This window comes from Papio anubis, chromosome 10 (genome assembly GCF_008728515.1).
Source record: "Papio anubis isolate 15944 chromosome 10, Panubis1.0, whole genome shotgun sequence".
NCBI lineage: Eukaryota > Metazoa > Chordata > Mammalia > Primates > Cercopithecidae > Papio > Papio anubis.
The window spans coordinates 54624479-54638802 of NC_044985.1; the positions used below are offsets into that span (position 1 = coordinate 54624479).

General features: G+C 42.4%; 1 long non-coding RNA gene across 1 annotated transcript; it reads right to left on the reverse strand.

Moving 5' to 3' along the window:
* Window positions 1-9327: 9327 nt before the first annotated feature.
* On the reverse strand, window positions 9328-12202 carry LOC108581326. The gene is made up of 3 exons (XR_002516146.2): window positions 11821-12202; window positions 10760-10902; window positions 9328-9828 (listed from the first exon to the last, which is right to left on the reverse strand). It is a non-coding gene; the product is annotated as an uncharacterized LOC108581326 (long non-coding RNA).
* Between the last annotated feature and the right edge of the window lie 2122 nt (window positions 12203-14324).

The following is a 14324-nucleotide window of genomic DNA, read 5'->3' on the forward strand; positions in this document are numbered from 1 at the left end:
GAGAGTACAGTAATGACTGTTATTACTGAGGAGTTGAATGAAGCTCCTTTTTATGCCCTGAAGAGTACCTGATGATATCATTTAAAAAAAAAAAAAAAAGTAACCAACAGATAAACAGACAGCAAACCAAGTATATAACAGTCCAATAATGTGGGCCAACACTGTTGGCTGTGAAAATTACCACAATCTTCCATTGATTTTTATTTCTGTAGTGGGAACACCTGCCTATGCAAGCATACTTAATTAGATGGATTGCCTTGGCCCATGAATGGTATTAGAACAGGTGAAAATAAAGGGAAGATTTCTGAGATTTTGTTTGGTATATAAAAGTGCAATAGGCTGCAAAGAAGACTCAAACTAAGGCAGACTCACCTTATTCAAAACAAACCTAACTCTATCCTCCCTTCCAAACTTGTTGAATATCGTGCCCAAACCCAGTTCCACTTCCCTTCAGTAACCTGACCCTGGGCTAGAATTCATTACTACAGCTCGCTTCTCGGAAAATCTTTATTTTCTATAGATAAAGCTCATTAAAATCTTTCTTACATTTAAGTAGTTGAAAGCAATATTTCCCCTCTGTATTTTTCCCTGTTAAGTTAAACCATAGTAGACTATATTCAGACATTTTCTGGTGCACAAAAATATTTTTTTCCTCCAGAACAGACCCCAAGCTGAAGTGTTAGGCATTCGCCATTTGCTTTCCATCCCACTAACCTCCTTTCTTTTTCCCCACGTCCCTCTTCCTACAGTCACCTTTAGATGTTCAGTTACACGTCTGAGCAAAGCCTGCTTTTATGACAGTGCCTCATGCCCGCCCATGTGTTACCTTTCCCAGTGATTCCTGCTCTGTAAAATTACCACTAGGCAGTGAATAAGATTTTTGTCCAGTCTTAAAGTACCTCAGCCAGTGGGTGGGGGAAGGTATTTGAGGAGGGCCAGGTAGCTTCTGAAATCTGTGTCCCAGGCTGTACCTTGTCAAGTTACCTTCTCTAACTATGGGTATAGCTGGTGAAAGTGCCCACCATCTAGATTTCCCTGCTACAAAAATGGACATCCCTGTCTGAAAACAACCACAATGACAGCACTGGGACTTAGTCTTTGATGCCCTCATTTTCTGCAGCAGTGATTCCAAAATAAAAGCTCCTGCCTTTCACTGGTGAGTTCCCCTAGAAGCCACTGTAATATGCTTATTAAGATCTTTGTGCATGCTCTGTCTCACTATTAGTATTGGGCTCCAGTTTCTAATTTTAGTAAGACTTACACTAGCCAGCTCAGCAAAACAGCCCTCATATTTTTGTTCAACGGTTCAACTCCAACTGTTTTATAACTAAACCATTTTATTTAGTAGTCCCTAAAAGCACCCCATAAAATGCTTCATGAGTGCTTTCTTGGGGCCATTTTAATGAGCAAGACCCACTACATTTTGGAAAGTCCCATAATCAGAATCTCCTTTACTTCTAGAAAACTCCAGCTGATGGCAATACAACCTACAGAAAATCTATCACCAGCCAGGTATGGTGGCTCACACCTGTAATCTCAGCACTTTGGGAGGTCAAAGTGGCAGGATTGCTTAAAGCCAAGAGTTCAAGATTAGCCTGGGCAACACAGTGAGATGCCATTTCTACAAAAAATAAATTAGCTGGGTGTAGTGGTGTGTACCTGGAGTCCCAGCTACTTGGGAAGCTGAGGCAGGAAGATTGCTTGAGCCCAGGAGGTTGAGGCTACAGTGAGCCATGATTGTTTCACTGCACTCCAGATGACAGAGCAAGACCTTATCAAAGAAAGGAAGAAAGAAAAAAAAGAAAAGAAAGAGAAGAAAGGAAAGAAGGATGGAAGGAAGGAAGGAAGGAGGGAGGGAGGGAGGGAAAGGGGAAGGGGAAGGGGAGGGGAAGGGGAAGGGAAAGGGAAAGGGAAGGGAAGGGGAAGGGGAAGGGAAGGGAAAAGGAGGGGAGGGAGGGGAGGGAGGGGAGGGGAGTAACGAAGGAAGGGAGAAAGGGAGAAAGAAAGAGAGAGAGAGGAAGGAAGGGAAGGGAAGGGAGGAAGGAAGGGGGAAGGAAGGAAGGAGGGAAGTAAAGAAGGAAGGAAGGAGAGAAAGAGAAAAGGAAAGAAAGAAAATCTGTTGCCTATGTGGGATGAAATGACAAATTGACAAGACTGACAGAAAGACTGAAGTAGACACATTTGGGTGCTGTTCAACTCTCCCGCCTCAGGAAACTTCCCTCCTTACCCAGTTCTACAGAGGAGGGCCATCAGCAGCTATGTTTATACTATACATCTCCACTGCCCTGGCCACAGCCAACTGGACCTGAGGGGACCATCTAACCAAAGTTGGGCCAATCCAATTCTTTGTCCCAGGAATTTGGAATTGGGACTGAGAACTCAGTTGGCCCGTATATGTTTTGCAAGCTCAGGAGCAAGGGATGGGGGTGAGGGCTGGATGTCACATGCTGCCAGGTGGGCAGAGAAGTAAGAAAGCCAATCTGAAAAGAAAGGAGAATGAAGGCAACAGGTAGAGAGGACAAGAGATCAAGGATGCTGCATTGTTTTTTGGGGGATTTTTTTGCCTTTATTTATTTATTTATTTATTTATTTATTTATTTCCATAGGTTTTTGGGGAACAGGGGTATTTGGTTACACGAGTGAATTATTTAGTGGTGATTTGTGAGATTTTGGTGCACCCATCACTGGAGCAGTGTACACTGAACCAAATTTGTAGTCTTTTATCCCTCTACCCCTTCTGACTCTTTCCCCCCGAATTCCCACAGTCCATTGTATCAGTCTTATGTCTTTAAGGTGCAGTGTTCTGACCATATCCCAGTCCCTGGGTCCAGCCCTTGCTGAAGCTCAGCTGCACTTTGGCTGCCATCAGATTCCATGAGCACCCCCTGTAGCCTTATGACAAAGCCCTCAGTTCTGCTAAAACTGGCCTCTTCTCATGGCCCACGTGATGTCTTTAAAATGTATCCACACATTCTTTGACACTCCTCCCTTCCAATGATGAAGGCTAATTTCTCTCCCTTTGAATGTGGACTAGACTTAGTGACTCACTTCTAAGAACTACACTGGGGTGGAATTGACCATGTGTGACTTCCAAGGTCAAATCATAAAAGGCATTGCCACTCCACCTTGTTCCATTGCACCTCAACTACTCTGGGGCAGTCCAGCAGCCATGTCTTGAGGATACTCAAGCAGCCTGTGGAGAGGCCCAAGTCAAGAGGCAAGGAGGCCCCGCACATCTACCAGCTGTTCTTCCCAGCCATGGCATGAGCCACCTTGCAAGTGGGTCCTCCAGTCCCATCATGCCTCTCGATAACTGCAGCCATGGTCAACACTGAGACGAAATCCTCATGAAATTCCAAGCAGCACCATCCAACTAAGTTGCCTCCAGATTCCTGGCCCACAGAAACTGCAAGGATAATCATTGTTTATTGGGTTTGTTTTGTTTTGTTTTGTTTTGCTGTTGTTTGATACAGAGTCTCGCTCTGTCGCCCAGGCTGGAGTGCAATGGCGCGATCTCAGCTCACTGCAACCTCTGCCTCTCGGGCTCAAGCAATTCTCCTGCTTCAGGGGGATTACAGGCATCCACCACGACACCCAGTTAATTTTTGTATTTTTAGTAGAGACAGGATTTCACAATGTTGGCCAGGCTGGTCTCGAATTCCCAACCTCAGGTGATCCACCCGCCTCGGCCTCCCAAAGTATTGGGATTACAGGCATGAGCCACTGCACCCAGCCTGTTTATTGTTTTAAGCCACTAAGTTTTGGGACAATTTGTTATGCAGCAGCCTTCAAGACCCACATGGTCTGGGCACCCTTTTAGTCATTTCTGGCCCCCACACTCTCTGCTCACTATGTCCTGACCATGTGCCTTGCCCCTCATAGCCTCACACAGGCATCCTCATGACCTGAAACCCTCTTCCCCCAAACAGCACTTTCTCATCTTTTAGCTCTCAGCTTAAATGCCAATGCTTCAGAGAGGTCTTACCTCTAAAGTCCACTCTAAAGCCTGTCCTTCCACCACAACCCCTCTATTCCCTCACAGCATCTTGTTCTTATTCTTCATAGATTTTACTATAACTTATAATTACACATTTCTTTGGTTAGGGGTTTTCTTGTTTTTATCTGTCTTTCCATTCTAAGTTCAGGGCCAAGTATATACAAGACTCTCAATAAATAGTGTATATAAAGTAGTTTCCATTAGTTATGACCAGACTCCTAAATAATGGCCCAACACATAAACACTGGGCCAGGAAACCTAGATTCTATTTCCTCACTTACAGTAAGATGAATGATCTTTTGAGGGTATTATCATCTCTTCAAGGAAATCTGTAGGACAGGTAGATGCTCAACTAATGAGGAAGGCACCTGAGCCCAGGTGGTGAGGCTGTCAGAGGCCAGTGAAAGGACTGTGGATGAGCTGTCCTGTCAGTGGTGGAGAATCACAAGCACCAGCTCTCCCAGGTCATTTCACCACTCTCTGTCCACCCTCAGATTCCACATAACGTGTTTTTCAGCCCGTTTTAGAATGGCAGCATTTACCTTAATCCCAGAACATTAGAAAGATCTCATTATCACTGCATCTGGTGTAGAGTTCCCAATTTCCTTTTTGCAACTGCTAGAAGCTCTTCACTCTCCTACTTTCTCTCTCATCCTGACTCCATCCTGCCCAACTTCCACAGCTTCCTCATTCATGAAGTCCCCAAGCTCTACTGCATTCTCAGACTGCCTGGCACCAACAGTGCTACCCCCACCCGGCTCCCACCTCAAGTCTGTCATGTACCTTTAAGGAGAGCTTCAGTCTCAGGGACCCCCATCCCTCAGGTGACCCACAGGGAAGGTGACATTTCCTCCCAACTAGCAGGGCTCAAGTCTGCGAATGACACAGATAAGCTCCGGGAGTAGCCAGTTCATGGTCACAGCCCATGGCTTATGTGGCTGAATAGATAGGTAGCCACAGCTTGCTCTTTCTCTCTCTCCTTCCTAACTCTACTGGCCTCGTTCTGTGTCTGTTTCTCTCTGTGCACCCATCACATTCTTTTTTCACTCTCAGCAGCTTCCTTTTTTACTTAAACAAAGCCCACCTTATGCTCCATTTCTGCAGGCCCATGCATCACAGTACCCACAGATCACTGGGGTTTCTCTGTGTCTTTTACTTCTAATTCTCAAAACAGCTTCTGAGAAGTTCAGGTCATCTTTTTAGGCCAACCAATGCCAATCAGAGGGCACTGGCTCACCTCTGCATGGAGGCCCATGGTCAGTGGCCTAGGGATTCAGGGGCTGGGAATAGGGTCCTCAGCAGAAGGGGCAGGGACTCTTCCAGAAGGGTGCAAGGTAGGAAGGCCTCCTATGAAATGCCACTCCTCTACTAAGACCTGCCATTCTCTTAGGAGGTTAGGTGTGATCTGAGGGTAACCCAACCACCTAAATAGATACTCCATCGAATCTCAAAGTTCAAGAAATTGTCTCCGGAAAAGTCTTGCTACTGGATTATATGTTACACACAAGTGCAACTTGAGAGTCTGACAAAACAGTACGTTAGAGACCATCTAGTCCAGGAAGAGCAAACCTGACTCATCTCATGCCAACTCGGCCTGCCTGCAGCATTGCATTGTAAAGAATGTGCCCTATTCTTTTTTTTTTTTTTGAGACAGAGTCTCGCTCTGTTGCCCAGGCTGGAGTACAGTGGCGCGATCTCAGCTCACTGCAACCTCCACCTCCCGGGTTCACACCATTCTCCTGCCTCAGCCTCCCAAGTAACTGGGACTACAGGTGCCACCATGCCCAGCCAATTTTTTGTGTGTATTTTTAGTAGAGACGGGGTTTCACCGTGTTAGCCAGGATGGTCTTGACCAACTGACCTCGTGATCTGCCCACCTCGGCCTCCCAAAGTGCTGGGATTACAGGCATGAGCCACCACACCCGGCCGAATGTGCCCTGTTCTCAAAAGAAGACATACAACTGGCCAAGTATTGTGGAAAAAGGCTCAACATCACTAATCATCAGAGAAATGCAAATCAAAACCACAATGAGATACCATCTCACACCAGTCAGGATGGCTATTATTTGAAAGTCAAAAAATAACAGATGCTGCCAAGTTTCAGAGAAAAGGGAACACTTATATGCTCTTAGTGGAACTGTAAATTAGTTCGGCCCCTGTGGAAAGCAGTTTGGAGATTTCTCAAAGAACTAAGAATAGAATTACCATTCAACCCAGCAATCTCATTACTGGGTATGCACCCAAAGGAAAATAAATCATTCTACCAAAAAGACACCAGCACTCACATGTTCATTGCAGCACTGTTCATAATTGCAAAGACATGGAATCAACCCAGGTGCCCATCAACAGTGGACTGGAAAAAAAAAGTACACATACACCATGAAATACTATGCAGCCACAAAAAAGAACAAAATCATGCTATTTGCAGCAACGTGGATGTAACTGGAGGCCATTATCCTAAGTGAATTAACATAGAAACAGAAAACCAAATACGGCATATTCTCATTTATAAGTGAGAGATAAACACTGGGTACACATGGACATTAGGATGGCAACAACAGACACTGGGGACTCCAAAAGTGGGAGGGAGGAAGTGGGAGGAGCATGGGTTAAAAAGCTACCCATTGGGTACTATGGTCACTATTTGGGTGATAATCATTCAAAGCCCAGACTCCAACATTATGCAATATATCCATGTAACAAATCTGCACATGCACTTTCTGAGTCTAAAATAGAAAGAAGAAGAAGAAGGAGGAGGAGGAGGAGGAGAACAAGAAGAAGAAGAAGAACAAGAACAAGAACAAGAAGAACGTGCCCTACTCATTTTGTGATGTTTGGGTGTGAGTTATTTGCTGGATATTTGCTTGACACATTGAGTTGTTCACCACTGTTTTCTCAGGGGAACTATCTTTTCCCAACTCAGCGTGGTGGAGTGGAGTGTCTGTGATAGTGTCCTGTCCCTTCCATCCTCAGTGGTTGGCAAATGATCCAGGCTGAACCAATTACAGTACACCATCCCTCTGGCCTCAGTGATGGTGCAGAGAGGATATGTGATCCCTGCAAGACTGGAGTGTTTTCTATAATAGATACTCCTGGTTAAGCTAGCAAGCTGAGGTTGCCCAATGCCCTCTTCCTCATGACATAAGAAGGCCTGAGGCAGCCTGAAGCCAAGGGAAGTCCTGCAGAACAGAGTTGAAGAAAGAAAGAGAGAGAGAAAGCTAAATCATTTTATATCTTTTACAATAAGTTTTCTCTACTAGACCCAACTGTGCCCAAAGAAGCCAATACATTCTTTTTTTTCCCCTTAAACTATTCAAGTGTTCTGTTACATGCAACTAACAGAATTCTAACTAATAATTCCATTCATTGTACAGATGAGGGGACTGGGAGTCCAAGAGGTTAACTGATTTGCCTATGACAAACCACTCAGTAAGTTACGTGGCCAATTAGAAAGGAGGTTCTAAAAGAATGTGACATGGATCATCTATTCCTGCTGGCTCAGAGAAAAAAAGTATTTGGATGCTGATGCTGTCATTAATTCTCTTCCAGTTCTATGTCATCTGAAAATTTGATAAGGATATCATGAATGTCAAAGCCACTACTAATATTCTTAGACAAAACAAAACTAAATCCCAAGCATCGAAATCTTTCCCCCAGGGCTGGGAGTGGTGGCTCACACTATAATCCCAGCACTTTGAAAGGCTGAGGTGGGAGGATGGCTTGAAGCCAGGAGTTCAAGACCAGCCTGGGCAGCATAGTGAGACCCATATCTCTTAAAAAAAAAATTAGCCAGGCACAGTGGTGCTCACTTGCAGTCCTAGCTACTTGGGAGGTTGAGGTGGGAGGATCACTTGAGCCCAGGATTTGGAGGCTGCAGTGAGCTATGACCACACCACTACACTCCGGCTTGGATGACAGAGCAAGACCCCGACTCGAAGGAGAAAGAAAAGGAAATCTTCTTCCAGAATAACACTGATCCATTATCCAGTATTCATTTGCTATCACTGTTCAGTTGCTTACTAACCCCCTCACTGTACTACTGTGCAGTCTACACCCTTGCCACTCAAAGTGTGGCCTGTGAAGCAGCATAATTGGCAGCACCTGGCGGTTTGTTAAAATACACTCACAGGCCCCATCTCAAACTTACAGAACAAGAATCTGTATTTTAACAAGATGCCCAGGGGATTCACTGCACAGTAAAGTTCAGATGCGCTGGTTTTCTTGGTTTTCATTCCTCTCTCTGTGTCTCTATGCCTTCTAAAATGTAATGAACTTACACACACATACCCCTTATCTAAATGTCAGGCAACCCTGTTGAAATAGCCAGTGTAGTCAGTTTGATGTGTCTTTTCCTGCTGAACCTGTGAAAGTTCATATTGATCACTACTGATAAACCATAATTTTAATAAAAGGAAATATTGGCTGGGCTTACTGCCAGAAGTACAGATTAGAGGACCTTCTTCTTCTGACTTTTTGAAAACTGAGTTTTTTTTTTTAAGATTTGCCCATCTCAACTCTTTCTAAAATCACCCCTTATATTCCTCCAACACATTCCTCACAATTCCTTAAAGACAATCAAAGGAGTTCAGTAATTTCATTTGCATGTGTTTTCAATACTCTGGAATTCATCCAGGTCAGATCACTCAAGCTGATTTAGAGCACGTAGGTCAGTGGAATGCAACACCGGCTGCACATTAGAATCACCGGAGACAAATTTAAAACCACCAGGGCCTGGACCTGTCAACAGGGCAATTAAATCAACTTCTCTGGGGTGAAGCCCCAGCAGGGTATTCCTTTTTTAAGCACCCCAGATAATTCGAATGTCCACCAAGGTGAGAAGCCATTCACAGAGGGTTTGTGTGTATGGTTTTAAAAAATCTAATCTCCAGAGCCCACAGACTTAGAATCTCTGTGGCTGAGGCTGAAGCCTCGATAGTTTTAAGCTCCCAGATGATGTTCAGGTGCAGCAGGATGAAGAACCACTAATCCAGGTGTGCTCAATACACCTTTCCCCTATTTGAGCTCCAGTTCTCTCCTGCCTCATCTTTTCTTTCCTGTCTAAAGGGAATTCTCCTTGACAAAGAAGTTCAAAATGAGGGGGAAAAAAGTTAAAATTAAAAAAAAAAAATCGAAAAAGAAAGTAAATTGGGAGGCTGAAGCAGGTGGATCGCTTGAGGTCAGGAGTCTGAGACTAGCCTGGGCAACAGGGTGAAACCCCGTCTCTGCTAAAAATACAAAAATTAGTGCACCTGTAATCCCAACTACTCAGGAGGCTGAGGCAGGAGAATCACTTGAATGTGGGAGGCAGAGGTTGCAGTGAGCCAAGATTGTGCCACTGCACTCCAACCTGGACAACAGAGCGAGACTCTGTCCCCCTCCCCCACAAAAAAGTAAAAACAAAACAAGTTCCTGATGCCTTTCAGAGAAACTAGTTGTATAGGTTTATTTTGGCATTTTTCTCTTTCCCCCTCAGGATACTTTGAAGTCTTCTGGATTTGACCAGCTTGTCCCTAAAAAACACACTTTACATTCCTCATGCAACCTACCCTGTCCCAATCCAAAACCCAAACACCATTTGCAGATATTTATAGTCAGTGGAGTCAGCAGTTTATATCGTCCACCACTTTAAGGCAATATTCCTCCCAGATTATTTTCAAAACGGGAGGTATGACTGACACCATTTTGCAGATGGAGAAACTGAAACTCAGGAAAATTAAGTGACTTACTTAAATCCATACAGCCAGGAAGTGACAGAAGTAGGATTTGAATCCAGGTCTCTTTGCTCTAAAGATCATACCATTTGTTTGTTTGTTTGTTTTGCTTCTGGTATCCTGAAAAGAAAAAAAAAAAGATCATATCCTTTCACTACAGCATGGTGCATCCTGTGTTGTTTTTTAAAATTCATTCCCCAGGATTTTTTAAAAAATCAAAATCTTAGGTGTGCAAAGGGTTGCTGCAGATATAGGGGAATTCGAATTCTCATCACAGACAAGACTGGTCATAGAACATCTGTCTCAGATTCCCAGATAAGCTGTATTGGGCATAACCTTGAAGCAGGCAGTCTATCCCTGTCTAAATGTCACAACTATAAGATCAGACCCTGACTTTCACAAATGCTTGCATGAGCTTTTGAGCTATGGGAATACAATGCTTACAGACCACTGTATCTTCAACATGTTCTCTTGCTTGTTAAGCAATATTTTAAAATACTGAAATTCCTTGCAACTCTCTCCTTAAAAAGAAAAATCTAAATAAATCCACCCTACCTACCTGTTAACCAAAGCACTATCTCTTCTTCTGAGAAATAAGTATAAGATAGCTAATTGGTCTCAATTTCCAATGATGATAAAGCATAAAATGGATTTGAGTTATATCTCAGAAATTTAGATTACATAGAGGGAAGTTCTTTATAATGTTAAGTATGGGGACAGGGAAAGTTGCCTCTCCATTTGTAAGAGTCTCTATCAGTAAAGTCAGGGCTTTAAGAAGAGAGAGAAAGAATAACATTCTACTTCTTCAGGAATTTTTTGTTTTGCATTGGCAGTTCTGAGCTGTTTGAGATGCGTTAGGATGAGTTGCAGGAATTCTGGCCTGATACCTGAGAAAGGCAGGTGGGATTCTGAGATAGACCCGATTACAATTACTTAGGGGCCACAATAAGATGCTCTACCAAGAATGGGAAGTGAAGGAAATGTCAACTTTTCAAAGTTTAAAATGCAAGAGAAATACATTCTGGATTAGAGTAGGTAGGGTCAAAGTCACCTGAAGAAGACAGGATGCCTCCCAGGCTAGAAACTCTCCATTACAATCTTTTTTAATGTAATTTCTGCTCTTCCTCCTTCTTGCTGCCAGGAATGTGTTGAGATGGCTGCAGCTCTCCCAGCTACCTTGGATCATGAGATGACCTTGAGAAGAGAAGCCACTTTGCTGAAGACAGCAACTTAAAAGTATAGCAATCTAAGATTTTGTTGACAAAGAAAAACTGCTCTAACACCACACCCAGAAGGTCTACTTCCAGATGAGAGACTGTTCTCAATTTAAGACAGATATTATGCATTCTTCTGTTATATGTGGCCTAACCTAATCCAAACGAATGCAACTAGAGTTCATCATTTGGGTAAATCCCGCAAACGTATACTCACTTGGGCATTCCTAGCCTAGGGCCCCTCGAAAGCAAGGAGAAGAGATCAGTTGAAGGAAAAGTAAAAAAACAAAATAAAAAACAGTTTAGAAAAATAATACAGCTATCAGATTAGCTCAATAACTGAGGGTATATTGTTATGGAACTGAAAATATTCCTCTAACGAGCCCAAAGATGGTAAGATGACCTTTTGCCAGACCAGAAAACAAATAATTTTAACTTTTAATTGGGTTTTGGTCCAAGTCACTGGAGGAAGCATAAGGGCAGGTAGGAGTAATAACAAAGGTAGAAGCTGGATGGAGGGAAGGAGAAGGGGCAGCCTAAGGGCTTCACCTGCCCACAGGCTAACAGTCTCCTATGCAAGTGTAAAGATACAGGAATCCATGCAGCATGTCACCCAGACCCCAAAGCTGAACTAGTGAAGCCACTCCTTTTTGTCACCCCGAACTAACCCCATGGCAAGGGCAGCACATATGAAGAAGAATCTCTACTTTGCTCTTTTACTAATTTCAGCTGATCTACTAATTTAATCCAACCTGCACTGAATGGAGGCTGGCCCAATTTGTCTCCTCCTGGCTGTGGGGCCTGCTTAACTATACTTGGCATCTACTTTATTGCCTTAGAGTCTTTCTCATGAAAGATGTCATTGACCCCCTGGAAAAGGAAGTACTTTATAACATACCATTTTCTGGAGAGAACTTCACTTGCCAAATGGGAAAATACAGCTTGTCAGGCAGCTGCGCAAGGCATTCTTCATGCTCTGAGTGTTTTCTTTCAGCTGTTCAGTGGGCTGTGGTCCTGGGCTATTTTCAAGATCTACTGAGAGCCAGTGAACGGCTGTGCCCACACACCAGGCTGCATAAGCCACATAGAACTGCTGGCAACACTTCTGTGGTTAGGCCCCTTTTAGTTCTTCAGAGGTGCCACGTTTTTTTAGAACAAGCAATGAACTGCTGATCTGGGTTCAAATGCTGACTCATCCAATTAAGACATGGCCTGGCAACCTACAGAATGGGAGAAAATTTTTGCAATCTACTCATCTGACAAAGGGCTAATATCCAGAACCTACAAAGAACTCAAACAAATTTACAAGAAAAAAAAACAACCCCATCAAAAAGTGGGCAAAGGAGATGAACAGACACTTCTCAAAAGAAGACATTTATGCAGCCAACAGACACATGAAAAAATGCTCATCATCACTGGCCATCAGAGAAATGCAAATCAAAACCACAATGAGATACCATCTCACACCAGTTAGAAAGACGATCATTAAAAAGTCAGGAAACAACAAGTGCTGGAGGGGATGTGGAGAAATAGGAACACTTCTACACTGTTGGTGGGACTGTAAACTAGTTCAACCATTATGGAAGACAGTGTGGCGATTTCTCAAGGATCTAGAACTAGAAATACCATTTGATCCAGCCATCCCATTACTGGGTATATACCCAAAAGGTTATAAATCATGCTGCTATAAACACACATGCACACATATGTTTATTGCGGCACTATTCACAATAGCAAAGACTTGAAACCAACCCAAATGTCCATCAATAACAGACCGGATTAAGAAAATGTGGCACATATACACCATGGAATACTATGCAGCCATAAAAAAGGATAAGTTCATGTCCTTTGTAGGGACATGGATATAGCTGGAAACCATCATTCTCAGGAAACTATCACAAGAACGAAAACCAAACACTGCATGTTCTCGCTCATAGGTGGGAATTGAACAATGAGAACACTTGGACACAGGATGGGGAACATCACACACTGGGGCCTGTCGTGGGGTGAGGGGAGGGGGAAGGGATACCATTAGGAGATATACCTAATGTAAATGACGAGTTAATGGGTGCAGCACACCAACATGGCACATGTATACATATGTAACAAACCTGCATGTTGTGCACATGTACCCTAGAACATAAAGTATAATAAAAAATAATAATAATAAAAAGAAAAAAAAAGACACGGCCTGGGGTGACACCTCCAGGCAAGTCATCTAACTTCCCAGGGCTTCAGTACATTTATTTGTAAAATAATGAGTTTAGGGGTCCTTTTAAAAAGCTTTCAGCTTTAAAATACTAGAATTTTGTGAGTTTTCTTATTTGGAAAAGAAAAATGAAAACTCATCTATATTTTCGTTGCACGTGACCAATTATTTTTTCCAGTTTTACTGAGGCATAATTGACTAATAAAACTGTATATATTTAAAGTATACCACATGATGATTTGCTTTACATATATAGTGAAATGATTACAACAATCAAGTTAGTTAACACATCTGTCACCCCAGATGTGTATATGTGGTGAGAACAGTTAGAACCTACCCTCAGCAAATTTCAAGTATACAATTCAATATTACTGACTATAGCAAATTTGTATTGCTCAAATAGCCCACATTATTTGCCAAAAGTACAAATACATATTCACAGAAAGATGAAAATGTAAACATTCCATAATCTCACCACTGTTAATGTTTTGTGTGTATCCTTCCAGACTTTTATCTAATCATAAACATGCTAAAAATCTTTTTACAAAAAAATCACATCCTGTAAACTGTTCTGTCATTTTTCACTGAACACAATATTCAAAACATTTTTCTGGCCAGGTGTGGTGGTTCATAACTGTAATCCTAGCATTTTGGGAGGCCGAGGTGGGAGGATCACTTGAACGCAGGAATTCGAGACCACCCAGGCAACATAGCAAGACCTCGTCTCTATAAAACATAATAATAATAAATAAAAAAGAAAAAAAATTTTCTATGTCATATATATGACAGATATATATATATACATGTTTAATGATCATAGTATTTTATTATAAAAATATACCAGAATTTAACAAAACTCCTAGGCTTTTTGCTATTATTCTGTCATATACATTACTTTGCTATTTTTTATGTCATATATACATACACATAAACGTTTAATGATCATAGTATTCTATTGTAAAAACATACCAAAATTTTACAAAACTTCTAGGCTTTTTGCTATTATAAATACTGCTGTATTAAACATTCATGTATATATACCTTGTCTAATTTCTTTGTTTCCTTATGAAAAATTCCTAGAAGTAAAATTCCTTGGTTTAATAGTATCCTCCTTTTTTTTTTTAAGACAGGGTCTCACTTTTGTTGCCTGGAATGGAGTGCAGTGGCGTGATCTTGGCTCACTGCAGCCTCGA